At 31.9% G+C, this 27,164-nt stretch overlaps 1 long non-coding RNA gene across 1 annotated transcript in view; it reads left to right on the plus strand.

The window, feature by feature from the left end:
• LOC143192342 (uncharacterized) overlaps nucleotides 1-27,164 on the plus strand; it is a 200,243-nt gene that overhangs the window by 100,437 nt on the left and 72,642 nt on the right. Inside the window, exon 2 of the long non-coding RNA XR_013004755.1 lies at nucleotides 26,797-26,828. This is a non-coding gene — a long non-coding RNA (uncharacterized LOC143192342). The remainder of the gene's footprint in view (nucleotides 1-26,796; nucleotides 26,829-27,164) is intronic.

Below are 27,164 nucleotides of genomic sequence, written 5' to 3' on the forward strand. Positions count from 1 at the left end.
AAACGCCTTTTCAATAGCCGAAGTTACTCTGTGCACTTGATCGATTGTTAGTTTCTCAAATAGTCTTGATATCGTAGGTAGCAGAGAATTTGTCATGTTTTTTGAGCATGCAAATTATTTCTGTTTATGTTTATATTCTTTGATATTTTGATTCGTCTGATTACTAGTTCTATTAAAGGTAGTTATGTCTAAAGAATGTCTAGTTCTGTGCCATGGTCTTCTAGCTTTTCGCCTTCTCTTTTCATTTCTCTGATTTCGAGGGGGTAAATTACTTCATATTCTGATTTATCTCTTGTTATTGGGGTAGTATATTTTGCAGCTGGCCGCAAGATCATCTATATTTTTAAGTCTTACTTTTAAACTGATTTGGTCCTGCAGTATTAAACTGAATTTATCCCAGTCAGTATATTTGTTGGTAAGATTAGGCTTTTTGTTTTTCTTAGGATTGTCGCGCCCAGTGTTAACAATACTGGAGTGTGATCAGATGTTAGATCAGCAAATCTGAGACTAGTAGCCTATTCGATTCCATATATAATGTGCATTGTCTGTTTTATTGGAAAGGCTATAGTGAAATAAACCGATGTTGTAACCATAATCTTTTAAAACACCCCCGTTATGAATTTTATCGAACAGGAAACTAAAATAAACATGAAGCGCTGCCTTGTTAAATTTTTCAGGGATTCCGGATTGCCAGCCGCCGCGTTCGCCACGTATCGAACGGAAAGCGGCCGCAGGAGACCTGCGAGCCGTTCCGTAGCTCCGCGACCGGAGAACCTTATGCCATCCCCACGGACTCGACGAGACCGTTCGACAATCTGCGGAAACTGCGATTTTCACGGAATTCTCATCGTCTCTTGCGGCCGCATTTTCTTCCTACGAAGCGAACCACATGCGATTTATTCGATTTGACCGCATTAATATGGTATTACACGTCCAATTGCGATAATATTAAAATGTCAACCACCTTCACACTAATGTGGAGACTTTGTGAGAAAATGCATGTTGCTGAACTGCAACTGTTATGTTTTAAAACACATTTGCATGAATATGCGAACGCATCAAATTCAAAAGACGTGAAGGTGTATTAATTGGTAGCCTCGCTCCTGAGAATTCAAAACAAAAACCTAAAACTGCATTCATTAAGAAGGTGTAAGGAAGGAAAAAGGACTTCAACATACAAGAACAAATAATATTTTATTTTGTAAACCAGAAAATTGAACAGGTTTCAAAGTCTGCTAATTTTATATATAAAATTCTCATGCCATAATGTTCGCTCCTATACTGCTCCGAAATGGCTCGACTGATTCTTATGAAACTTATTATACATATTCAGTAGGTCTGAGAATCGGCTACTATCTCTTTTTCAAACCCCTAATTGATAAGGGGTTTGAAAAAAAAACCCTTATCCCCACCCCAAAAAAATGTTTTTTGGATAATTTTTTTTATTGTTTTTTTATTATGTGGCATTAAAATACATAAAACCCTAAATTTTCAGTTTTCTATCACCAACCCCTGCTTTTTAATAGTTATTTTAATAATTTCATAATTTTTTATCCCTCTCGATAACATCAATTATTATCACTTGGTAAGTTATCCTCTCCATGTGTCTACCGGTGTCGCTTCTCACCCAGTAAACAGCACGGAGTAGAGATGACAACGAAGATGGTCTCCCATTTCTCTCAAACAATAAGCATTCTCTCACTCCCTCTATAGTTTTAGGCTATTATTAGTGTTTATGCATCAAGCGTAGTAGTTAAACATTTTTGCTATATATATATATATATATATATATATATATATATATATATATATATATATATATATATATATATATATATACCGGCTTGTGTTTGGTTCTTTTGGAATAATTATATGAACTCTTGACTTCTCAATACTTAGGCCTATAAAGTACAGAAAATAATTGATGAACAATTCAATAAATAGAAAATTTTGTAGTTATATATTTTATTGTGTTAAGCATTAAACACCTTGAAATATATTAACGGTTTAAAATATCTATCAAACCACTCTGAATAACTTGTAATTTCTTTCTATGAAAATAATATACTTTTCTAAACTTCTGCATTTTCTCATTAAATAAAGTAATATAAAACTAACGTCGTATTTAATTAGATACCATAAATCACATTCGGGTTAGATATCTTTAATCTCTTCTCCTAGTTCCAGAACAGCAGCAGCAAATGACCAATATAGTCAAGCCCACTGTTGCTGAAAATCTGTTTTGTAATGGGGCTGTTAATTTTTGTTAAATGATGTATTGTAATACCTGCCAACACAGTTGTTAAAGAGAACTCTTCATTAACCCTTATCTTCACCGTTTGTTCTTTTTTATCATTAAATGAAAAATTAGTTGGAAGCTTTGACATTTTGTGGAATCAGCGATTGGCAGATTCATATGAAATATAACATTGACATGACAGTGACAGATGACAATATGTTTATCATCAGAATTATAAAATATAGAGTACCGTAGTCGTCAAATATTAACACCAGATAATTGAAAAAATTATTTAAAAAAAAAGTAATAAAATATATATTATTTAAGAGTGATTAAAATTCAAAATAAATATTTTAAAAAATACATGTATTTTCGCCCATGTATTTCACAAAAACTCATGTATATCAACAAATTGATATACGATATAGATTTACAAAATTGTTCGTTACAACCATAAATCCTTTTAATTGGGAACTTATAGAATTTTTTTTAATGAGATTTAGTATATTGGCATATTAATAACTTAACTAAGCAGGAAAGAAAAATTCAAAAACCGTCTAATCTTACAATTTCTATTTTCAAAATATGTTAATTATCTTCATTATCATAAAAACATATTACTTCATGCACTAATAAATTAAAATATGTACCCATATTTGTCTGGCTACTGTCATAGTGGTGAATTTAAATAAATTCATTAACCCTTGTCACTGATGTTAAACTATCTGGAGTGTTTCGAAAGAAGCTGTATTTAAAAACATGTTTGTTGTTGTGCAACTTCACGTTCTTCTTCTCACTTTCACTTCTTGTTCTTTTTACGGATTTCTGTCTTATTAAAGTAGATACAAGGACTTACTCATGCCACATTGAACTTGTATCCATATCGGTGTTTCTGATTACTAATGCCGATAGAAAATGAAAAAATGAACGGCCAGAAGAGCGAGAAAAGATATCTTAATCTTCATTGCAACGTTTCCGTTAATGCATTATTTTAAGAGACGAAATTTACATATATATTCATTACATTATTCAATCAAAAGATGTTGATAATAATAAAACTTGTCATCAAAATCGTTGCCAATTAACGAAGCTCATGAACGTGATCTCGAAACATATTTGAAGAAAGCATAAAGATAGTACATATTTAATGATTTTTTTTTGGCTTTTCAAACTTAAGGCACTTAAGTTTAGTCCTACCCTCACGTCAGTAGGCTTCGGTTCTGATTATGAAAATTTTATTATAAAGCGGTCCCTAAAAAGGTTCCATATAACGAACAGGACGTAATGCTATTAACATTTTTTTTCGCTTCATAATGTAAGATGGTATATTTCTATATAGGTATTTATTTTAATTAACCTTATTTGGGTTTGACATTTTATATCGCTATCATTCCATCAGAACATAAAGGTAAATAAAGTATCGGCATGAAAAAATTGCAAAAAAAGCAAAAAGTTATTTGGGTAGGATGAAAAAAAATTAGCAAGGCGGGGGGGTATATTAAATATTTGTTTATAAGTATATACCTGGACTTTTAATTAATTTTAAAGGATTCGCAATAGGCTAGATGACTGAATATGAAAACTTACTTTATGACAATTCTACCTATTTAGTTCGCTCGGGATAAAAATTATTTTTTTTTAAAAATGGATATAAAAAAAATTCAAGTTTCATATAATGTAATTATTGGGAATTACTATTTTCAGTCAAATGAACGGTTCGACTGTTTAATTCGTGATGTCAGACAAGGATGTATGAACCCTTTCCTGTATAAATTGTGAGAGAGGAAAGGACGGATATATATATATATATATATATATATATATATATATATATATATATATATATAACAAATATTGGCAAAACACAAAGAACAATATGTGTGTGCCGTATATAAGTGCCAATAAAAGTTTGTTAGTCCCATCAATGTTAGATTACAAAAAGCCAATGTCTGATATTTCATTTATTAGAGGTAGTTAAGGTTAAGTTAGTTAAGGGTAGCTGATAAATATTTGATTGAACAATGTGATTTTATCAAGTTTTTTAACCCGGTATATCTGTGTTGTGGTAAAGAAATTTCAAATATTTCGAACAACATTTAGGTACAAACGATTATCAAATGTATATAAATCCAAACTTTTTCTTGTGTTGTAGTTACTAGCAACTCTGTAAAATGAATATTTTGGTAGCCTTGTCAAACACCTTTACATTTGTATCTTAATATTATCATCATAGTATATTCCAGTAGATTTGTTGTCGATATAATTTTGATTTGTCTTAGCCAATATAGGGCACTTAATTTAATTAATATTCTTCTTTCAGTTCTCGCTATGTGATTATAATATTATTGGGTACTCTTTAGATTTATTATCTGCTATTATTAATTTTCTTGCCAAATGTTATACTGACACTATATTCTAAAAATATATTAAAGTCTCCTTTTTATCAACGGGGGTTTATCTGGATTGGACCTACTACTTAATATAGTGTTCAAACCACGGTCCTCGGCATTAAGCCTACCTAGTGACCAATTTAGAGACCATCCCAGAAGATATCCTGACATGACTGGGATGACTATTCCTTGTTGGATTTTTGACTATTGCCTATGAGGACATTTACAATTACCCAAGTTAAGTCCTGTCGCCTTAACTACCCGCCGCCTGATACTACTTTTACTTAATATTCTTCAGTATTCTGTATGATTTCATGGTTACTGTGTTTGAAATACTAACTCACCTGAATTCTCTAAAAGTTCTAGTTTTAGTATTCTTTTTAAAAATATTATTTCAATTAAATTCACACCATATAGCCATTATAGACGGACGTTTCTGGCCAATTTCAGATTATTTTCCTTGACAAGTTCGAGTACAAATTTCGTTTATCAAATGCTTAGCAAATCGTTTATCATTTATTCGCCTTGGTTGCAACTAACGTCATTGTTTGATAGCTCTTCAGACTGGCATTTGACTTGAATTTTTTAATATACGGCGATTTATTTTTATTAAAATCTTAGTAATTCCACTTGTAATTTAAAAATAAACTTTTTTTTAGAATATGTCTATGATATATAAATATTATAAATATATTTAATAGTTTTGTGAATATTTCTTTCAGTCATCATGCCTATAGATGCTGTATACATACAATTTATATTGTGCTATTTCAGACAGTTTTATTGCTATGAAACGACATATTTTTCTCTCAAATCTGTTATGTTTTGGTTGGATCAGAAAATGATTAAAACCTCATGTTGTCCTATTTGTTCGAATATATAGAAGACCGGGATTAAATATTACCATTGCTAAGCAAGCTATGTGCTGTGTTTAGCAGATATTAAAATAATTATATCGATTTTAGTTCAATAAAAAGAAGTTATATTAGGAATAATTTCTCCATATAGCAATTTTATCGTAAATCAATATCTGTCTATTTTCCTTCCGTGTTATACGAAGACCATGAAAAATTTTAATATACAAATAACGTTTCTGCGCTAATAAAACTGCAGCAAAACAGAATTTCCTCCCGATTTTTTGCGGTAATCAAATTTCGCGACTAAATAATTTTTGCTTGACTTCATTCAATCTGCTGCCGGAATTCGTGTATTGAATTTTAAATTTTTTATTAAGTTTTCTAATGAGAACGAGATTTTATGGTGCGTTTTTATTCGCGCGGCCTGATTGGCGCTAGGTTTCTAGCGGATATTGTGAAAAGGGTTCTCAGAAATGATTTATATTCAGGAAATAGGTAAAAGAAATACTGTATATTTAGCATTTCTATGTAAATTATTGCTGGAAATGTGGAATCGATTGAATAAAGTAAACTAGTAAGTTTATTAGGAATTATATTGTTTTATTTAAAAATTGCTTATAATTTTGCAATCTGATTGATGAATCAGATGTTTCCTGTCAAAGATATCGGTTATTTTATAATGTTTACAAATATAAATATAATATACAGGGTACTGATAAAATATTATGAACACATGGCATATACACAAAATGTATTTATTAATAAGCCACCATTTGCTTATAAAACATTTAGTTTCCAACCGAATGTTCTCTCATTCTTGCACCAAATCATAAACCATGATAAATTGCTTCATTGATGCTGCAGATGGAAATCTACTCCTCACTGTTTATTCTAAAACTCCTCATAACGATTCAATTTGGTTGTGTTCTGACGATTGTTTTCTCTGTTGTATTGGGGTCTAGAACGGGCACAGCTGAATTATATGAATTATTATATTAAATGGTACAGTTAGATGAAACACGGATATTTCAGAATGGTACATTGGGTGGGTCACTCGTGGCAAGATCATAATAAATATAGTGTAAAGACAACAAAAGTTTCTGGAAAAAGGTTAGCGTTGGAATAGCTATGGAGTAGGTTCTTTTAGTTATAACATTTAATAATAATTCATCGCAGACATAGAGTTCTTCAGGCTGGAAACAGCAATAGTTTTATTCCTGGTGCAGAATCAGTGTTTTCCTCTAAGTCTCAGGGGGGTGACTACAATGAAGAAACGAACTATAATTTCTTTTTGCAGCGGTTTGAAAATCAGCTTTTAAAGAACTTGGATAAACCGTCACTTATTGTAATTAGCAATTTAGCATATGATAGTACACTGGTGGAAAAGATCCCAATAAGTGCAAATATACATAGTTGATCAGATTGCTAAACCATATCTTCCTCCATATTGTCTTCCTCCTTATCGCTGTATTTTTAATTCAATTGAGTTGATATGGGGTATTGCAAATAATTATTACAATAAACATTCAGGTCGAGAAGGATATTAAAACCAGAACTGCCTGGATTTATGGAAAGAAGCACTGTCAACAATAACATCTTCGGTTTGGATGAGCTCAATCAGACTCATTGAAAAAGAAATTGACAAATAATGGAATCGTGAACTAGTTTTATAATATATACATGAACGTTTGTTTAAAATGTATGAGGAGAGAAATAATGCTTGCTGTTTCGCAGATTTGGTAAGTGCGTTAAGGATAATGTGGTGATTAAATGTAGCTTTATCAAGAAAGATGTAAACAGGTAGTGACAGAACAAACTAACGAGAAAGGCAGTAATATCAGAATGACTTTACGAGGAAACATTGCATTGAAGGAAACAATAACTCAGCCCAAAAGGTAGATATGCTTTGCAATGAAAATAAAATGCATTACTCAAATATACAATGGTCAATTAGGTGGCTTAGGCCTTTAGGGGATAACAATACATAAAAGAATGCTCGTAAAGCTCTATCTATACTAATGTGGAAAAACTTTAATGTAAATATAATAAAACAAATTTAACCCATAAATTATAGCCGCTGTGTAATTAATTATTGTTTTAAGTTCATCGTTAATATATGCATTAGATGTATTATAATGTTAGATATATTATATTGGTTAATATTTTTGTTTCATTATTTTATTTAGATTAGGATTTTGTTATATGTCAAAGTCTCACTAAAACTCAGAGTTGACTCAGCGTCAACATTGTAACATTTTGATGCCATCAATTTAGATCACGTGGTTTCACTGCTGTTCAAAATATACTATATATTAGAATCTAGTCACTGTTTTTCATATTATATAATAATGTAATAAAATATGTATTTCATGTATTGCTTATTAAATTAGTTTAGCAATTTAATTAAATTTAATTAGTAACTAAGTACTATTAGCGATCGGTAGCAAAAAGCAAAGAATAAAATGATTTTTAAATCAATAACCCATAATTACATTTAGATCTGAGAATGACTGTAGCCACACCGGATTAGCACTTTAATAGACATTGATATCTTTCACTAAAGGAAGAATCCACTCTACATGTAAACTAATATAATATTTATACTAACCTAGGTCGAAAACAGCAATTCTTCTGAACAGATTCGCAAATTTCGTATATAGAAGCCGCAAAAAATGAGAAATAAGTGGCCAATAAATTAAAACTGTTCGGAGGACGAATAAATGGTCATTCAAAGGTTTTCGGCTCATTAGTCAAAAACGTCACCGCCTTACCGATTTGCTGACGACGCTGACAATAGAGTAAAACTTTGGCCATTAAACCGCGATAAATCAAAGTAATCTGGTCTGCTCTGACAGGAAGTTAACGTGTATTTACTGCATTTGGTGCATTTACCAGATAGATAGTCTTTTGATCACCTTCCATTTTACGAGCGAAATTGTTTAAATCGGACGACGGCTAAAAGGTAGTAATTTATATGGAGTTGATAAGTAGATGTGATGGAACGAGAGCTAATTTCAACTAGAATTCGGTCTATCGCCATTTGACGTATCATAAAGTCATTATAGGGGTCAGTCAACATAAAAGGTGATAATAGAAGCAAATCTATATATGAACGGGGTAGATGAATAATAGGAATATGTACAACGTGGGGCAAAAGTACCGCTACCATTTCGGTCTTCACTTTTTTTTCGTTATGGTTGAAAAATTATATCGGCTAAATTATGACCGCGATTCGTTATGCAAATTTTAGCTCTTTTTAAGGCATTTTTCATGATATCCTGCAACATCTGAGGCTAAATTTCGTGACGAATATTTACGACAATAATTATTTTCGCGACGACAATTTAGACCGAAAATCTTCAATTTCACCAGACATCCTTAAGATTGCAATACTGTACTCAACTCGTTGATTAGGATTTCTCTGTAGCAATTTTTGGACTAACAGAATTTTGTAACTGCGAACCACGTCTCCGAATTGATGTTTGTGGAGACCCTGATATACTATCGCGCACCAAAGTTACATTTTCTACGTTACGAGATGTCTGTGGTCTTCCAGAACGACGCCTGTCTACTGTCGTACATTAATGTCCGAAATCCGCATGTGAACGATAAATTGCGGTTTTGTGAGACATTGGACGATTAGTTTTTTTTTTACGAAATTTATTTTAAATAAATATTGTCACTATTTCTGCTCGTTCTTGTGGCGTATTATATCCATAAAATTTAGGCATCTACACAATACAATGGTTAAAGCGAAACTGAGCAGAACCTCACATAACTCAGATGGCACGCAATCAAAATAGTAGCGGGACTTTTGCCCCACCTGTTATGTAAGTGATAGCTTACAACTTACGCTTACTTAAGAAACTGTTTTATTTAAAGAAAAAGGGCAATGAAAGAAGATCTATTAGTAAACAGTCCAAACCCATTTCATTCGTTATATTCTAATGGAAGTTATTTAATTATATAGTTTTATTTAATTATCTTTATTGAAGTTCTGGTTTATACATCTTTAGGTATTAAACCCAAGATGATTACCACTGAGAAGCAACTTACTAGTTTCCACTCCAAGATTAATATGCAATTTATTAAAACAAAAATGTATTCACATACGTATATATAATACTGTACGCATACATCCAAATAACAAGGAGGGAAAGACATGCCTGGAAAAAGATAGACATACACCCTTCTGTCAATTACTTAATAGGCATGGTTCCTATTGTGACTTTTAGATTAAATGATAATATGACAACTCTGTTTTAAATATTAGGTATAACATTTACAGTAGTTTTTCGGTAGCAATACTTTAAAATTTGAAAAATGAGGGCGCTTTTCAATGTATGCTAGAAATTTTATTTATATTCATTATTTTTATTACTTTCTTATTACAATTGAGCCAGATATTAATAAATAAAGCTTATATATTTTTGATTTGTTGGGATTGTATTTGGGAAAAATAATTTATCATAAATCATAAAAAATTGTGTCGATATTGAAGTAGCGATATATTGATTCTAATTTAAAATAACAGCTAATATGTCAGCTGATTATTATTTTTAGTTTTTTGTACATTCATTTTGATGAATGTTCTATTTTTCCATTCCCTCTGTCTCATATTGAGTTAAAAGTTGAATATTATAACTCCTTGGCTATTTTACACGCTCTATAGTCAGGTGCTAACGCTTATCAAGTCACAATCTTAACTTGCACTTTTAGAAGAACGTATAATGAAGTCTCAAAACAAATTTCAAGTAAATCAGTTTTGTATATCTTGAGAAATCATGTCCACCGTCTCGTTTGAAGTTTCGTTTTTAGATCCGTCATTAAAATGATTATCTCCGAAAATCATTGCATTTTTAAAACACTTTCTTAAGGGTATATTCTTGAAAGCCGAAGCTTTAAAATCATGAAAGAAAGAAAGACTACTAGAAGACTTAGAGAAAGTATTAAAATACGTACCGGATTAATTGCCGCAACACTGAAACAGTTATATCTCTGAAAATAATTTAAATTTTGAAAAATCCTCTTAAGGCCATATCCATAAATTGCCTGAAAGAGAGACAAGATACATAGAAATGGTCAGTACTTTGAATAAATATATTTTTCCCTTTTTATTGGAAATACTGATAATTATTTTTTATAACTCTGTTTTTATATTATATATAGCAGAGTGCTTTAACATTAAACAAACTGACTATCTCGAAAATAAAGGATCCATAATTTATTAATTAAAAAATCAATATTACCCCGTCTTGTTTTCTCCAGGACGTCAGAGCTGGCGTAGCCGGCGCTTGTTCAATTATTTAAAGTATCAACTCTCAAAACCAATTTCCTTTTTATGATCTCTTATGTTGCGCTTAAAATTTTATAACTATACTTCCTTCGAACGAAGCCGGAAACTAAACAATGTCGTTTAGACTCACATCGACTTTAACACTGGTTAAATTAGATCATTAAATTACGAGTTGTTATTGCTCAAGCAACAAGCCGCTCATCATTCGATGTTATGTGTTCGGTTCTGATGAAAATTGGCGTTAAAAATGTGATTGTCGTTTTATGGCGTTTTCGCGTATTGTGTGATAAATGTTTATAAAATTAATAATAACATTTTTATTTTCGATAACTCTAATTGCGATAAAATACGAACTGTCTATATAGTAATCGGTTTATGCAAAATGTTGTCTCTCTTTTTGAGGAAAATGGTGGCAAGTGGAGACGTGAAATTTGGCACGGTTAAAGTGAGTTTTTAAGCTCAAAATTTTAGTGTAATATGCGCTACAAATAAATAAATACCAATAAAAAGAAATACGTCCAAATTAAGCGAACAGGAATCAGCTGTGGATGGGCGACACAAGATATATCAAGAATATTTTAACTTCTGGCCGACGGCTTGGTTGGTGCAGTGGTAAAGGGGACAGGACGTCACAACTACTGTTGTGATAGTTGCGGGTTTGAATCCTGCTGTGACTTGGTCGAAAATTTATGTTTGTGATTGTTTAATATTTGTGATTGTCATTAGGCAAGTGTGTAAAATCTGACAAGCAAAATGATCCCAGTCACGCTAGTAACCAGGCTGGGTAAGACCGGATGTCTTCTGGGATTATTTCTAAGTTGGTCGCTCGCCAGACGCTAATGGCTTAATGCCGAGGACACTGGCATTAAGTATCTGTAACGATATTGAAAGGGAAAATGAATGTGTCAAAATATTTTTAAAAGGCGTGATTTAGTTTCAACTAGTGTTATTTAAGAGTTTGTGTTATTTTCGTTTATTTCATTATGGTTGGAGCTATTAAAGAGTGGTGGCAAGTTTGGATGAAAAAGGATTAAGAACCAAATAATAACAAACGAAACAACACATTATTCTGCCCGGTTTATCGGAAGGTATCCCAACATAGATAAATAAACATCGAGAATAACAAGAAGTTTCTGTCCTCTTTCTTTACAAGATATTTATAATTTCGAAATGACCTATTGACTTAATTTGGTTTCTGGTAAATAGAGAACAGCTAGGAAAAATTGTTCTACCTTAAGGACTAATAGTAATTGATATGAATCTAGAGACATAGCATATCATATTACGAGAGGTAGTTTTAACGGTTATTAAGATTATTCTCTATATTTTGGTGATATTAACTTCTGATTCATTTCAGGTTTCTTTAGCAAATGCATTTCATAACAAAGCTAACAAAGAGTTGAAATGAATGATTCACAGAATATTAATAATTTTAAAATAAAGTCATAGAATTTTAATTCCAAATTTCTTAGTGATTTGTTGGTTCCTATTTACGAAATAAGACAAAGTAGAAAGCAGTAGATAAACGAAAGCTATAGTCTGGCGTATTAATTGTTTTGGCAATACATATTTTAGGATAGAAGTGTGGATAAAAGATAAAGGTTATATGAGTGCCTAAAATATATATTAAGTCCTAAACAGATCTTCTAATATTTGCAGACCTTTGTTGTTCTGTCGGCTTTTGGAGTAATATAGTTAATAAATAGAACGATTATATTGCGATGCTGCCAACATACTGAAGAAAATATCGGACGGTTCAAGAAAAGTGTTATATTCCTGCTATTTGTTTGTTAAACACACTTCCAACGGTTTCATACTAATTCTCTTTATTTTGTTTTAATTTACAAGATCACAGGAATATTTTCGTAACGCCATTCCCCCTACATTAAAACATTTTCGAAAAAAATGCGAATAAACATGTTACCGGTCTCTCACCGAAAGCTAAAAAACAAAACAGCGCGCCGGCCTAAAAATAACAACATAATACCGTGCATTCTTAACGTTAAATCAGCGAATTTTCATATTACTCCCCCGGCATTTACACCCGACGCAAAATAAAACACAAAATATTTTAGCCGAACGAAATCGCCCTCTGATATTTCGGTCGAATTTGTCCCTTTTATGGTCGAAGTGCTCTGGCTGGCTGGCTGGCTGGAAACCCCACGCTCAATAGAGACCGAAGTGGAAAACGACAAAGATGCGAAACCAAAACGTGCTTAGTGGAAACGATGTCGATTAGTCAAATAATAGGGATCCCCCCGAAATGGGGAAAGTCGCAATTCTAATGGAAAATTTCATCTAAATAACGTTTACGTTTTCAATTGGTTAGTAATTCGTTTTGTGGAAAAAGTATCGTAAATTTGTAACTTAAAAGCTCCAGGGTAATGATTTTTCAATATTTTCTTACCATAAAATATTAATATTCAACAATTAGCGTATTATAGTCCATTGAAAGTTTATTTATATATTAAAAACGTCGCAATGTTGCCGAAATCAACTCAGAATTTTAGTTCAGTTTGGCTTTGACATACAACAAAGTTCTAATATAAATAAAATAATTAAACAAAAATACTATTTTCAAATTTTATAATACATGTATTGTATATAATATCGAAACTACAATTAAGAACCCATGTATAATAGTTTGTAGATTAGAGTTGTTTTATTATATTTATATTAAACTCTTTTCCACACCATCCATGACGTAGACTTTTAGGCATACATTTTTAAGTAGTGGTATCCCCCTGGAGGCCTAATTCTGCTGATTAACAACTATATATCAAAGTAAATATATTTTACTTTAATTCCAGAGCTTTTTACTTTTAGTTCTTGTTTCCTTCGATGCTGTGTTTACTTGTCAAGTCATCTTGATATTCCTGTATGTTTTATTTCTTCTCCTACTATCTGTGTGCACCATTCTTACTCTTATTAAATTATTCTTATATCGATAAAATAGTTTGGGTACTCACTGTTATAATACATTTCGTATATTTGATCTCGAATAGAGCCAATATCAAGATGGTCATGTTTTCTTGGTTGAATCTGACGTATTGTTCTTCATTTTGTAAGCGATGTTATTTACAGTATCTACACAAATCACTCTCAGCTCAGTAACAAAAACATTTTCAATAAATTTGTAGCAACTTATATTATTTACTATCATCAATAATTAGCTCTCTAATAGAAAATACAGATTAAAAGGGGCCTTAATTATATCGTTTCTTTTCGAAATTACTTATCAAAACCGCAATCAATTTGTGACCCTGAATATCTATTGTTTTCGGCATTTTCAAACAAAGTGATATGATATATTACCGAGCGACTTAAAATTTATGAAAATAATCAAAGGGCTAAAATAACGTTTACCGGTTTATAACCTATAGTAATTATAATTAATGTTTTGAATAATTTTGCGTACATCTGACAACCGGACGTCACTAATTTCGATGACGCATATATAAATAAAGTTTGAATAGACCATATGTTGTCCATCTTTTAAATTGTTTGGTGTTATTTTTTTTGATAAGGAACTTTCAAAGAGAGACGCAGACCATATTCTTCTGCATGAATATGTTGCTGAGACTGGGGATGTCGTATCTCTTGAAGCTCACGTGGTGTTGGCGTCCTGTACCACTCAGAACCAATGATAGCTCATTTGTATGTTGCGCAACGCCTGTCTCGTACTTTATGCTATAATATATTATTTATTGATATACTGTTCACACACCAACATTCGGAACCACATATTTGCTGCTCATGCTAAGAGGAATATTGAGCATGTTCCTAAAAGCTGTTCCTAAAGTTGCCCTGGAACCTTTTCAATATTTATCTAATGCTAGCTGTGCCTCATAATTGATTGTCATATATCCAGATTGGCTTGATGAAGTATTTGGTTACCATTATCTTGCTTGCCATTGCTTAAATAGGTGTAGTAACGTGGTAACCAACTCACACTACGGAGTCCGCTGTTAAGTTGTTTACGGCTAATCAAATGTGCTTCAGCCAAGTTAATCGACGATCCAATGTTCACTTTTTTTGAAAAATTATTATTCCTTCTCTACCTGTTTTATGTACTTTTATGTGTAAGACACCAATCGCCATACTTCTCAATCATATCATCACTGGGTAAAAAAAAATTGTATTTATGCAAAAAGTGGGCTTGAAGCCTCATCAGAGAGCCTAGAGTTATCTGAACCAGTAGCGATCAGAAATTTGGTGAGGAAACTTTCCTTGAAAGTTGTCACATATAATCGTTCGCAACTCTTGCAATTTATAATCGAGCATTGTCGTACAAAAAAAAAGCCTGTGTCTGCTGGAATACACATCTAAATAGTGGCATTCATTAGTTTTGTTGCTTAACTTAACGATATCTGTTGCCGAGCGTATGAAATAACTTTGAAAGTGAAGCTGTTCTATCATGTTCCATTTTTTGGTTTAGGTTTCAACGATTTAGATGTGGTTATTTTGATGTCATTGATAAACAACTGTCTGAAAGTGACAAGAAGTTCGAAAATACAGCTCAACCTTGCAAAAAAAAATTACAGATAGCTTTGTCACAGTTGTTTACATTTGATGGAAATGATTCAACGGAGGGAAAATGTCTGTTACAGCAAATGACCACAAATAGCATGCCGAAACGTTCAACATAGCGGTTTTATTGCTATTATTGACAGAGCCAGTTGAAATCATTGACAAGTTAAAAAGTAGCGCTGCGAACTATCGACAGAAACTATCGACTATTTGGTAATTGACTACTTTTTACTATCGACCAGTTTCAGTTGCTATTTTTGGTCTGACTGATTTTGTTGCTATTTACTATTGATTGTTTCAGTCGTGTACTTTTAGTTACTATTTTTGGCTCTACTAGTTTCGTTTGATTGATTTTTAAAGTTCTGACTCTGTTGTCCTAGCCGCGACCTTGACAAGAATGTACCCAATTTATGCTTACATAAATTTATATGTAATATATATAGATTTATGATTTTTTTGGTAGTTTGCTTGTAAATAACAATATATTGTATATTAATATAGTAGTATTTTGGAACAATGTTTTTTAAGATTGTTAATGCTACTACATGTAAAAAGATTAAAATTGTAAATGATAAATAGTAAAACAATTTTGACTGTTTTTATGGCAATAATAGTTAATATTTCGTTTATTCTCTATTTTTGTTAAAAAATATTTCCGTTCAGTAATCAAAAAAATGTTTACTTTATTGAAAAGAATCTTTAGTATTTGTTTAATATTTATTTAGTATTTATGGTTATTGTAGTATCTTTAGTTTTTAGGTTTTGTTTAAGTTATATTGTATTATCTATATTTATTATAGTATAATATTTGAAAATAGCAATTAACATACTAAAATACGATAAAACATTTGTGGGGTATTTTTCCATTTCATAGTAAAATTCTATTCCTTTTCACAGATCCACACAACATTCAAATATAAAATTCGACTTTTTAAAAATAGTAATTACTATTGTCGCCTGTTTCAAGTCACTACTTCCCAAAGCTTATATAAAGATACGCATTAAATTTGGAGTAAAACAATTCCTCTTCCCCTATACTTACTATGAAGATTTCCTGCTATCTTTGGAATATCTAAATTCATACAATTTTTATTACATTACACATTTTTAAACGCAAATTTTAAATTTGTAATATCTCCGAAAATATTTGTTTAATTTACATGCTGTAAGGAACCATATTGATCTATATTAATTGCACACTGTATTTAAGGTACTTAATTCGATAAGGATTAATGCCGTATTGCTTAAAATAGCTTAGTAAATAAGCCATTTTCTCACGTAAAAAGTAAACAATAAAAATGGTTAATGTGGGTTATCCCTAAAAGATAAACATATACCATGGCGGACTTTTTTGTAGACCTTTTTATGGTGTACAATACTGTAGTACATTAATTTGATCTAACTCGTAGGGTTAGGCAGCGTTTTTGCTAATTGCTAAATAAGCCTAAAAAAATAGGTTAATTTACGACATCACGTTAGAAACCTCTAAAATTAGCAATGTTGCCTTAGTATATTATGCATGTATTATACATATGAACCTTCCTCTTGAATCACTCTATCTATTGAAAAAAACCGCATCAAAATCCGTTGCGTAGTTTTAAAGATTTAAGCGCACATAGGGATATAGGGACAGAAAAGGCGACTTTGTTTTATACTATGTAGTGATATATATAGATTTATGATTTTTTTTGGTAGTTTGCTTGTAAACAACAATATATTTTATATTAATATAGTAGTATTTTGGATCAATATTAGCAATTAACATATTAAAATACGATAAAACATTTGTGGGGTATTTTTCCATTCCGTAGTAAAATTCTATTGCTTTTCACAAATCCACAGAACATTCAAATATAAAATTCGACTTTTTAAAAATAGTAATTGCTATTGTCGACTGTTATTAATGACGAAAAATGCGGAAGTGAATTTATAACTTTTCGAGAGACAGACAACCGATAGGCCTGTCTCAGATTATCATTGTAAATGGGGAACATGTTCGAACCTATTTACGCTCGCAGACGTAAATCTAATTTGTGTCGGCTTCTGAATAAACAAATTTACATAGCGGCCTCCTGATATGTTGTCCTATTTGTTACCCGCCCATTACCATCTTAACCGACATCGTTTCTAATTGCCAACCGTGTTAATCTGCGTCTGGAGGGCATCGATATCGATTCGATATGAACGTGTGCTGCAATGGTCGCATACTTGTAGAAATAACTTCCCCACCAATAATTTCTGTACAAGTTGGTGAACAAGTATATTCGACTCGGGGCTGCGAATTACTTTAGACAAAGATATCTTGTACCTAGTCGTAAAAAGTTACAGAGGTATTTCGATTTAGTAAGAACTACTTTGAGAACGTGTATTGATAATTTTGATTATTAAGATTTTTAGTAAAATAAAAGCAGAATCTTAAAAAAAAACTATTACGATAAAATGAGATGGTATAATCATAATTTCCTCATTCCAATGTCAGAAATATTTGCCAGTTTGATAGTTAAAAAAAATTGTTTCAAGCAACCAACGGAAAGAAAAGACAAATGAAAAAGCCATGGTAAATAAAATAATTATCTCCAAATTCAGATCAATTGTAATTATACTGTATGACTGAAAAACAGTTTTAAAAGAATACTGTAACTTTCATAGAGTTAAAATAAGTGAGTATTCACTAGCAATGAAATGCCATTAAACTAAACATATTTTCAGTATAAGAGTTGGTAAGGCGATTAATAAGTGCAGATAAGAATTCTAAAGAGTGTCCAATATTAGCACAATCACTACTTGAGAACCGTGGTAATAATATAATTGAAATCAAGCTCTCCAGAAGATACATTTTATCGGTGGTAAATCCATTGAAAACTTTTGTGTTGATAATTTTAAACATGTTTAAATTATGTATCCTTGATAGTTGGTCTATGAAATTATCTTGTAATATTCGGGTAAATGAAATGTACAAGTTGTATGACATGTTGTTGTAACTTTTAGGTTTATTCTAATAATAGCCTTATAAATTTATATAAGCACATATAACCACAATACGACACCAAATACTTTGCAACATATATGTTTAGAAATGTTTCGGTACTATATTTTCCTATGAATTTCTAAGGTAGAGCTCTACGTAATTTCTTTTACTTTACTTGATCTCAGTAAAAACATGTGGATTCATATATTGAAATGATTAATACTTTTGTTTGCTCTAACACCCACATAACAAGTTGTAAAAATTAGTTAAAATTACAATTAAATATGCATCAGTTACCCTTAGCTCGATGAAGTGTAGTTCATATTACTACTTGATTTAGAAAGCAGATAATTGTTATTAACTTTTTGTTATCTAACAATAATGGGACTGGATTGATGCTTGTTGAAGACTTGTATTTAGTTAATATTTTTATTTATGTTTTTCAAAATACATGGTCGCTAGGCGCCCATTTTCTTCTATCTGGTTGGTATTAAAACCTTTCAGATATATATGCAGACCTCATATCCACTTGTAGAACTGAACCCATCACGTTATATAAAAATAGTCTGCCATATTATTAGGTAACTGAAAAAAGAATAAATTTATTAGTGGCTCATATATACAATAAAAAAAGACAATTGTGGCCTTACATGAAAGTTTATCAACATTGTTATTTACCTCTTTTTTACCTACTACTAATATATAAATATATAGAGTAATATTATGTCTACATATTTAAAGTGACTAGACATCACAACAGACCTTTTCTGCCTTGAAACGAAAATATACAACCTCTTTGCAGTTTTTACTAATGTATAAGTTCATTACTAAGGCTCACACCATTGCAACATATAGAATGCCTAACTATAACATAAATTTATTAAAGTAACGTACAAATAACTAATTGAACATTATAACGACACCAAGTAAAATAAAGCAAACATTCTGGTTTCAGTTGTTATAAACTTTATAACCATTACTTTTGTATATTGATCTTAAACTTTCTGATTGGCTGTTCTTTATTGTGATGGAAATGATAATGGAAGGGAATAATGAATGATTCAGTACCATTTCGTTGGAATGGTCCATTAGAAGTGGTTTTAGTCCAGGAAATCCCCATTATTTGACGAATAGGCGCCGTTGCCACGAAACACCCTTTAGTGTGGCATCTTTGTCTTTTTCGTTTTCAGGCCTCCACTGGGCCTGGATTTCCATTATTCCCACCATAAAAGGGACATATTCTCTTGGAATTCCGAGGGAGTCGTTTCTGAGCTTAAATATTTTGTGTTTTATTTGAAGTTGAGTTGTAAATGTGGCCAACTGTATATGAATATTTACTGAGTTCGGTAAAATGGCGTACAGTGTTAAATGTTCGTTTTCATAATTGATAAGTGTTTTAATTTAAGAGGCTTTGTCGTCACTATTTTGTTGCTATTAATTTGCAGATAACTAAGAATTTTCTTTGCTAATAAGAATAGGAGAAAAATGCTTTTTAGTGATAGATAATTTACGCACCAGAATTAACATTGAAATGAAATGAAAATGAAAATTGCAATGAAAAGGAGGAATTGAATTTATGAGGTTTCATGATGTAATATTTGCAGTGCTTTAGCAATATCCATTATTCTTTATGCCCTTATGTATCATGCGAATATCATAGTGGATGATGAATAACAGGTCAATTGAAAAGTCGCTGGTCTACCAGAGTAGAACAAATTTTTTTGCCAAAATTAGATTTTTTATTCAACATAATTCCCTTTAAGGGTGATACACCGATTATAGCGACCCTCCAACTTTTCGGTATCATTTTTGTACTACGATTTGTCCTTTTCTTCAAAATAGGCCTCAGTTTCGGCGATCACCTCTTCATTCGACGAAAATTGCCATTGATTTTACCGATTTGTGACTCGGTGCATTATCTTGGTGAAGCAGCACTTTTTGTTTAAATGCGGCCATTTTTCGGCGATTTCAAGTATCAAATGCTATGTAATAGTTGCTCTTGATGGCCCTTCCTTTTCGAGGTAAAATTATTCAATGTGCATTCCAAAATACAGACGCCATAACCTTGCCAGGCGACTGTTTCATTTTCCCACGCTTTGGAGGGGGTTCATCGTGTGCAGTCCACTCGGATGACTGTCGATTGGACTTCGGAGTGAAATGATAGAGCCATGTTTCATCCGTTGTCATATATCGATGCAAAAACACGGGTTTATTACGCTTGACCATCTTCAAGCACTGCTCCGAATCAACAACTCGTCGTTGTTTTGGTCAAAAGTGAGCTCCCGCGGCAACCACTTTGCACAGAGCTTTCTCATGTCCTTATTTCATTTTATTTCAATTTACAGTAAAAATAATTTTTTGAATTTTTTAGATGTTTTCGTCGGTAACAAACCTCTTTTGGGCGCCCACTGCATTCACCGTCTTCGGTGCTCATTTCACCACGTCTAAACTTAGCACACCAAGGATTGGTAGATTTTCCTGAGGCAGCGTCTGGAAACTCGACATGAACTCAAGTTTTTGCTTCAACTGTATTATTTTTCTTCAAAAAGCAATATTTTATTACCACGCGAAATTCCTTTTTATCCATTTTTTCACAATAATAAAAGCTGTTTCACTCAAACTAATGATCTGACAGTTGTAAAATTTATATACGCATCATTTGAGAGTTAGAGCTAACTCAAAAAAATTTGGATTTAATTCTAGTAGTGCCGTCTATGTGTTAGACCAGGTACTTTTCAATTGACCTATTAGTACCCATAAACCTAGATTTTAGCGTGAATTATCATTTACCTTTCGTTGATAAGCTTGATTACACACCACTTGGTATAACAAATTACATCTGTTTTAACAGCTCCCCATCAGTTTTAAATTTATTATATTTTATGCCGATTCTTTTATATAGCGCCAATTTTCCTTTTATATACAAGCAACCGTTTAAATACTTTTAAGTTTTTACAGAGACGAATACTCGATATCATTTAGCCCGAACTCTCCATTACAATGTCGACTTTCTCGTCCTTCGAAACCTCTATTATTCGACTAATCGCTGAGGCTTTACCAAATAGTCTTTAATTTTCCATCTTTGTCTGTATCGTCGTTTTGGGTCTCCATTTAACATTTCATTAGTCACTGCATAAAAGAGGCATATTGCGCTGGTATTTCGAGAGATTCTCTACAAGAAACTTTTTGTATCTTATTCCGAAACTGAAGTTTTGTGAGGCTATTGAGGTTATTTTTTAATATTAGCATTGTTATTAACTTAAAATCAAAATTATAGGAATCATACTGATAGGAAGCAGCCAATATATTATCAACAAATAGACACCTAGATTAATTTTGATGGATCTACAATAGATGACATTGGCAATTCCAGGTGTACCGGAAAATTACAGGCTTTTTTCCAAAACTAAAACTACATAATTTTCAAGCATATGGAAAAATTTATTTACTCTAAGTATTGGTCATTTAATTCTATACATCTTGTCCATTTTCCAGGAAGTTTATGGATGCCACCCCATAAAAACTATTTATCCTTGAACAAAACCATGTATCTAACAATTTTCTAACTTCTTCGGAATTAGCGAAGTGCTGGTCTACAAGCGTATGTCTCATTGCTGCGAAGAGTCGGTAGTCGGACGAGGCAAGGTCAGGAGAGTAGGACGGGTGCGATACTATATCCCATTCAAATGCTTTCAACGCTTCCTTGACCGGTTTTGCTCTGTGAGACTACCCGTTATCTTGCTGTACAGTCACTTTACTGTCTCTTTGGGCTCATTCTGGACGTATTTAGATCAATGCATGTTTCAAATTGATCACTTATTGTCGGTAGCCACTCTGGTCCCCCCAAACACAGAACATTGTCTGGCAACCAAAAACGATTTGGCCTTGGAGTCGATCGGCCGGCTTCGGCAGGTTGTAACTATGATTTTTTGCGTTTAGGGTTTTCAAAATATCTCCGCTTTTGATCAGCCGTCGATATTCGATAGAGCAATGACTTCAAATCATACCTCTGAAGCATTTGATCAGTGGTGGAAATTAGAAGTATACATTTAAACAACTATTAGCAATCCAATATAATTGTTAAATTAACGTACTTTATGTTTCTTAATATATTTACAAAATATCTCTAGGTAACAGTTTAAAATCAACCTGAGTAAGACCAGATCTCTTCTGAGATTGTTTCTGTTGGTCACTGATGAACCGGTAGACTGTACGTAAGGTAAGAGGCTGTAAGTAAGGTTTAAGGTAAGAACATATATATATATATATATATATATATATATATATATATATATATATATATATATATATAGATATATATATAGATATATATATATAGATATATATATATATATATATATATATATATATATATATATATATATATATATAGATATATATATAGATATATATATATAGATATATATATATATATATATATATATATATATATATATATATATATATATATATATATATATATATATATATATATATATATATATGATAACGGAAGATGTACATAGACACGTAATGGTGAAAAGAATTAGGCATTAAGAAATGGCTTACTAAATGGTTTAGTTTATGTTCTGGTTTAGCTAGTGTATTATTGTTGTCTCTTTCTTGCTTCTTTGTTTTTGTTCTCACACTCGACACTTGGCCATTCTGACTCATTCTGTAATTCTGTTCCGACTATTGTTAATCCTTGTTCTTTTCTTACATCTGTAGTTCTTTAATTCTTTGGCAAATTCTGTTATTATCATTCTTGATACATCATGTTTTATTGCTGAAGCCCCTCCGTCGGGTTCCTGGTGGTAGCAGAGAGGGATAAGAGACAGAGAGATAGAGTAGCAAGATAGAAACCTTTTTCTGTATCCGGATTCGTTCAGAATTTCGGGGAAAGACTTATCTAGCTAGGAACTTCCTGAGCCGATAGAACACGTGCATTACGGTCTTCTAAGTAATACTCAAAAATTCTACCATAAGGGGCCCTTTACCAGGTCCAATTTCTTACATACTTCGTCTAGCCTCGGTACCTGAACTCGTATTATCGGGAATGCTCAACAACTAGCCGATTTTTTAAATTATTAGTCTTAGTGACTCAATCTGCCCAAAGGGCAATAAATATTTGTTATGTTTATATCATACATACATGGCATGTAGAAAATCACTTCATTAGGTGATCTTCTGTACAAAAAAACGAGCCGATGAGACTTGCTTTTTAATAGTAACGTGTTTTCTGTTTGCTCGTTACCTTCCTTATCTTATCTCAAGTCATAATTCCTTCCCCATGTCACAAGTATTACAAGAAGCAGTTGATTGTTGAATCACTTGATCTGATAAACTAGACCTCTAAACTATACAAAGAAAAAGCATAAATTTTGAAAAATTTTTTTGATATATTTTAAAGTCTCCTTTTACCAACCATGGGTTTATCTGGACTGGGCCTAAAGTTTAACGTGGGCTTCGAACCACGGTCTTCAGCATTAAGACTACCGACATCTGGTCTTACCCAGTCTGATTACTGGCGTGACTGGGATCATTTTCCTTGTCGAATTTTACGCTCTTGCTTAGAATATTCACAAATTTTAAACAATTACAAACATAAATTTACGACCATTCCCCAGCAGGATTCGAACCCGCGGCTATCGCAACAGTAGGAGGACCGTCCCATCGCCTTTACCATTAAAATTAAACAATATTCTTAAATATAAATATATGTAATTACGTCTCAACAAACAACTTTCAATATTTTATTATATGTCGACTTTTATTAAGAGAGATATACTTTAATTGGAGCCCCTAATGACTTTAAAAACCACAAAAATAATTATTAGGAAGCTTTACCGCTATTAAAATAAAATACAATAATAAAGTGAGTAAACCTCCCCGATAACCAAAGAAAATTACAACGCCAAACGATCGAACACACATCTAATAAACTCGCCGAAATTCTTGTTAAGTTAATAAAAGCTCCACTCCGCCATGGGCGCACGAAAGAAAAAAGACGCTACGAGAGTACGCTTTCGTACCTACCCCTCGTCTTTGAAGTAGTATTACGAAAACAATAAAGGATTTTACAAGTAGCAAGATCCGATATCTGAAGACAAAAGCCACTTCAACAATACATAAAGGGCCCTTTCAGTTAGGAACCTCCTCCATAAAATCAATAGGCTAAAAATTTTCTTTCTAAACCTTGTTCAATATTCATCCCGCGGGGAACGGGGATGGGGGTCGGACTGGTTAAAACTTTGCACGAAGGTGGTTTCGTTACGTCGATCATTTGTTCGAAATTTATAATGTGTTTATCTTTTAGTAAATTCGGTTTAGCTGCTCTATTATCCATTTTTAAAAGATTAACTGATTATGATTAGAAATAAATCCAAAAGGAAACAGATTTCTCTTTAATAGATGAGTGCCAAGTGTACTTTGAGTTAGAAAGGATATACTATACGCTTAATTGCAGAAGAGGTTGGAGTTTCATGTAAATATATACAATATACTCTTACAACAAGACGAGGTACTGGGGTTTCAAATCTGCAACAAAGCTGGAAGATAAGATTACTGTAGTGTTATCGAAACAAAATTGACGTTAAATTGCCGCGAATTTAAATAAAATACAAGAAAAGACAATTACATCTACAACAGCAAAGATATGTTTGTTGAACTGAGAGGATGTGTTGCAGTCAAAAAACTGAAACTAACTAGTACGAGTACTTATAAGATAAATAAAGTATAGTAGGCCAAAAGGTGAGAGGGTTTCAGAAGCATGCGCTGTGGAGACTGTTAAGCATTGTGGTGATAGCATTGAGGATGTTTTATTAATAATAATCTCGGTCATAGGATTAAAACTGATGAAACACTGAATAAGGAAAGCTGAAAATATTTCGGGTATATCTAATTTCTTCCGAAGTGGATCTAAATGGCCAAAGTTCCGTTTTTCAACAGGGCAATAACCTTAAACAATTGTCAACATTATATCAGGTTTTTTTCACAGAGAAAAAAATGAACTTGGTGGAAAATCAATATATATATATATATATATATATATATATATATATATATATATATATATATATATATATATATATATATATATATATATATATACAATGGTTTTTTACTGATGGACAATTACGTATATTTTTAGTAATATTTTCAGAACCGCCACAAATTATAAAGGAATGAGTTAGGAAATTGAAAATTTTCTTTGCCTTCGACTTTACACAGGCAATGAATAGCTTTATATTTACATTTCAAGCCATAATATATAAATACATAAATAAATAACGTCTAAAACCTGTATATCGGTTTGGTTTTATGAAGAAACAATCAACAATCGAACAGATACATAAAATCGCAGGAAAGAGCTCACGAAAAGGTTTCTCTTCTATGCCATATTCTTAGACCAAAGGCGTCTGACTGGCATAATTACTCACGTTTAAACTGCATAAAATGTAAAATATAATGTCCATATACTCCGAAGTAATACATTAAACCCTTCTATATCTATTCTGTGTAACTTCTATGTCTTACATCATACCCAGAATATCGAGATTTAAACAAGAAAAAGCCTGCTAACAATCTGGGGAACAATCCTGGAGCAAAACTTTTTTGGAAGGCGTATATCATAAATAAAAGAACTAAGATTCAAACTGAATATATTGATTATTGGGAAGATCTACATAAATAAAATTAGGAGATTTGTAACAAGATATGAGGAAAGATTTCACTCCCATGTAATCACCTAAGTGCTTCAATTATTGGACAACACTGTGCTGGCATGGAGACTCAAGAGAAACTCACCAAATGAAACACCGGAAAGTGCTACTAATCTTTATTTTGTTTTATTAGAGATGAAGTAAGGAGCAGTGAGCAATGACTGAGTATTGTACCACCCATATTGAATAAGCTTTTTTAGATCTTAATATTTTACCAAATTATTCTTCACTCATTAAAGGTTCCATAAAAATCTGAAATATAAGAGGCACGGAGTTTAAGAAGTCACAAAAAATGAATATCAATTACTTGTACATTAAAAATAATGTTTTATAGTTTTACTTCACAACACTGGGCCAATTACTTTAAGAACTTCGAAAATACTTTTCCGTAGAAGCAAAAATGTAATAAGAAATGGCCCCGGAACGTAGTCTTGTATGGAAATTGTCTATCGAAAAGAAATAAAAGCGAATATCTAAATTTCAAATGTTCCGTGTTCAACAGTTGACGACATCTTGGAACTAAGAAAATGTAAGAGCGTTGTGGTAATGCACTGTCAGTGTTATCTACTGTTTTACCTGTTTTATATATTGCATGCTTTCAAATAAATGTAGCACATCGATAGAAACGTTTTGTTTAAAATGCTTCAATACGTTGAATTGCCATAGATATATAAATACGCTTATAATAATACATTTATATAATACATTTATATAATAGTTTATAATAATATAATAAGTTTTTTATAATATATTCGAAAGCATGAATATTAATTAATGAAATTTTCTTTGTTTCAGGAACCTGTTTCACTTCAAGGAAAGTACTTTAGGTACGTATATCTTTAATCTTTTTGTGCATTATAGAGTGTATTGTATAGCTGAATGAATAATTTCTTTAATTGTTTTGGAGGCTTAAGTTTACCAGCCTTTAATATACTTATTGAAGCAATAGTTAATCAAGAAAAATATGACTACTATGTATTATTATGTTCAAAGAAGATCCATTGGAATATTGTCAACGCTTTATGATAAGTTAGAAAGGAGGACATCTACAAAGACCTATGAGCGCCGAAATTAGATGGTTTGCAAAGAAACTCTAAGTAACATGGTGTTAACATAAAAATATTGAGGTGTTACAATTATTCGATAACAGTTAAATTACTCAG

Source organism: Rhynchophorus ferrugineus, unplaced genomic scaffold, assembly GCF_030347505.1.
Source record: "Rhynchophorus ferrugineus isolate W39M unplaced genomic scaffold, kcgeb_rfMv2 rfM3, whole genome shotgun sequence".
NCBI lineage: Eukaryota > Metazoa > Arthropoda > Insecta > Coleoptera > Curculionidae > Rhynchophorus > Rhynchophorus ferrugineus.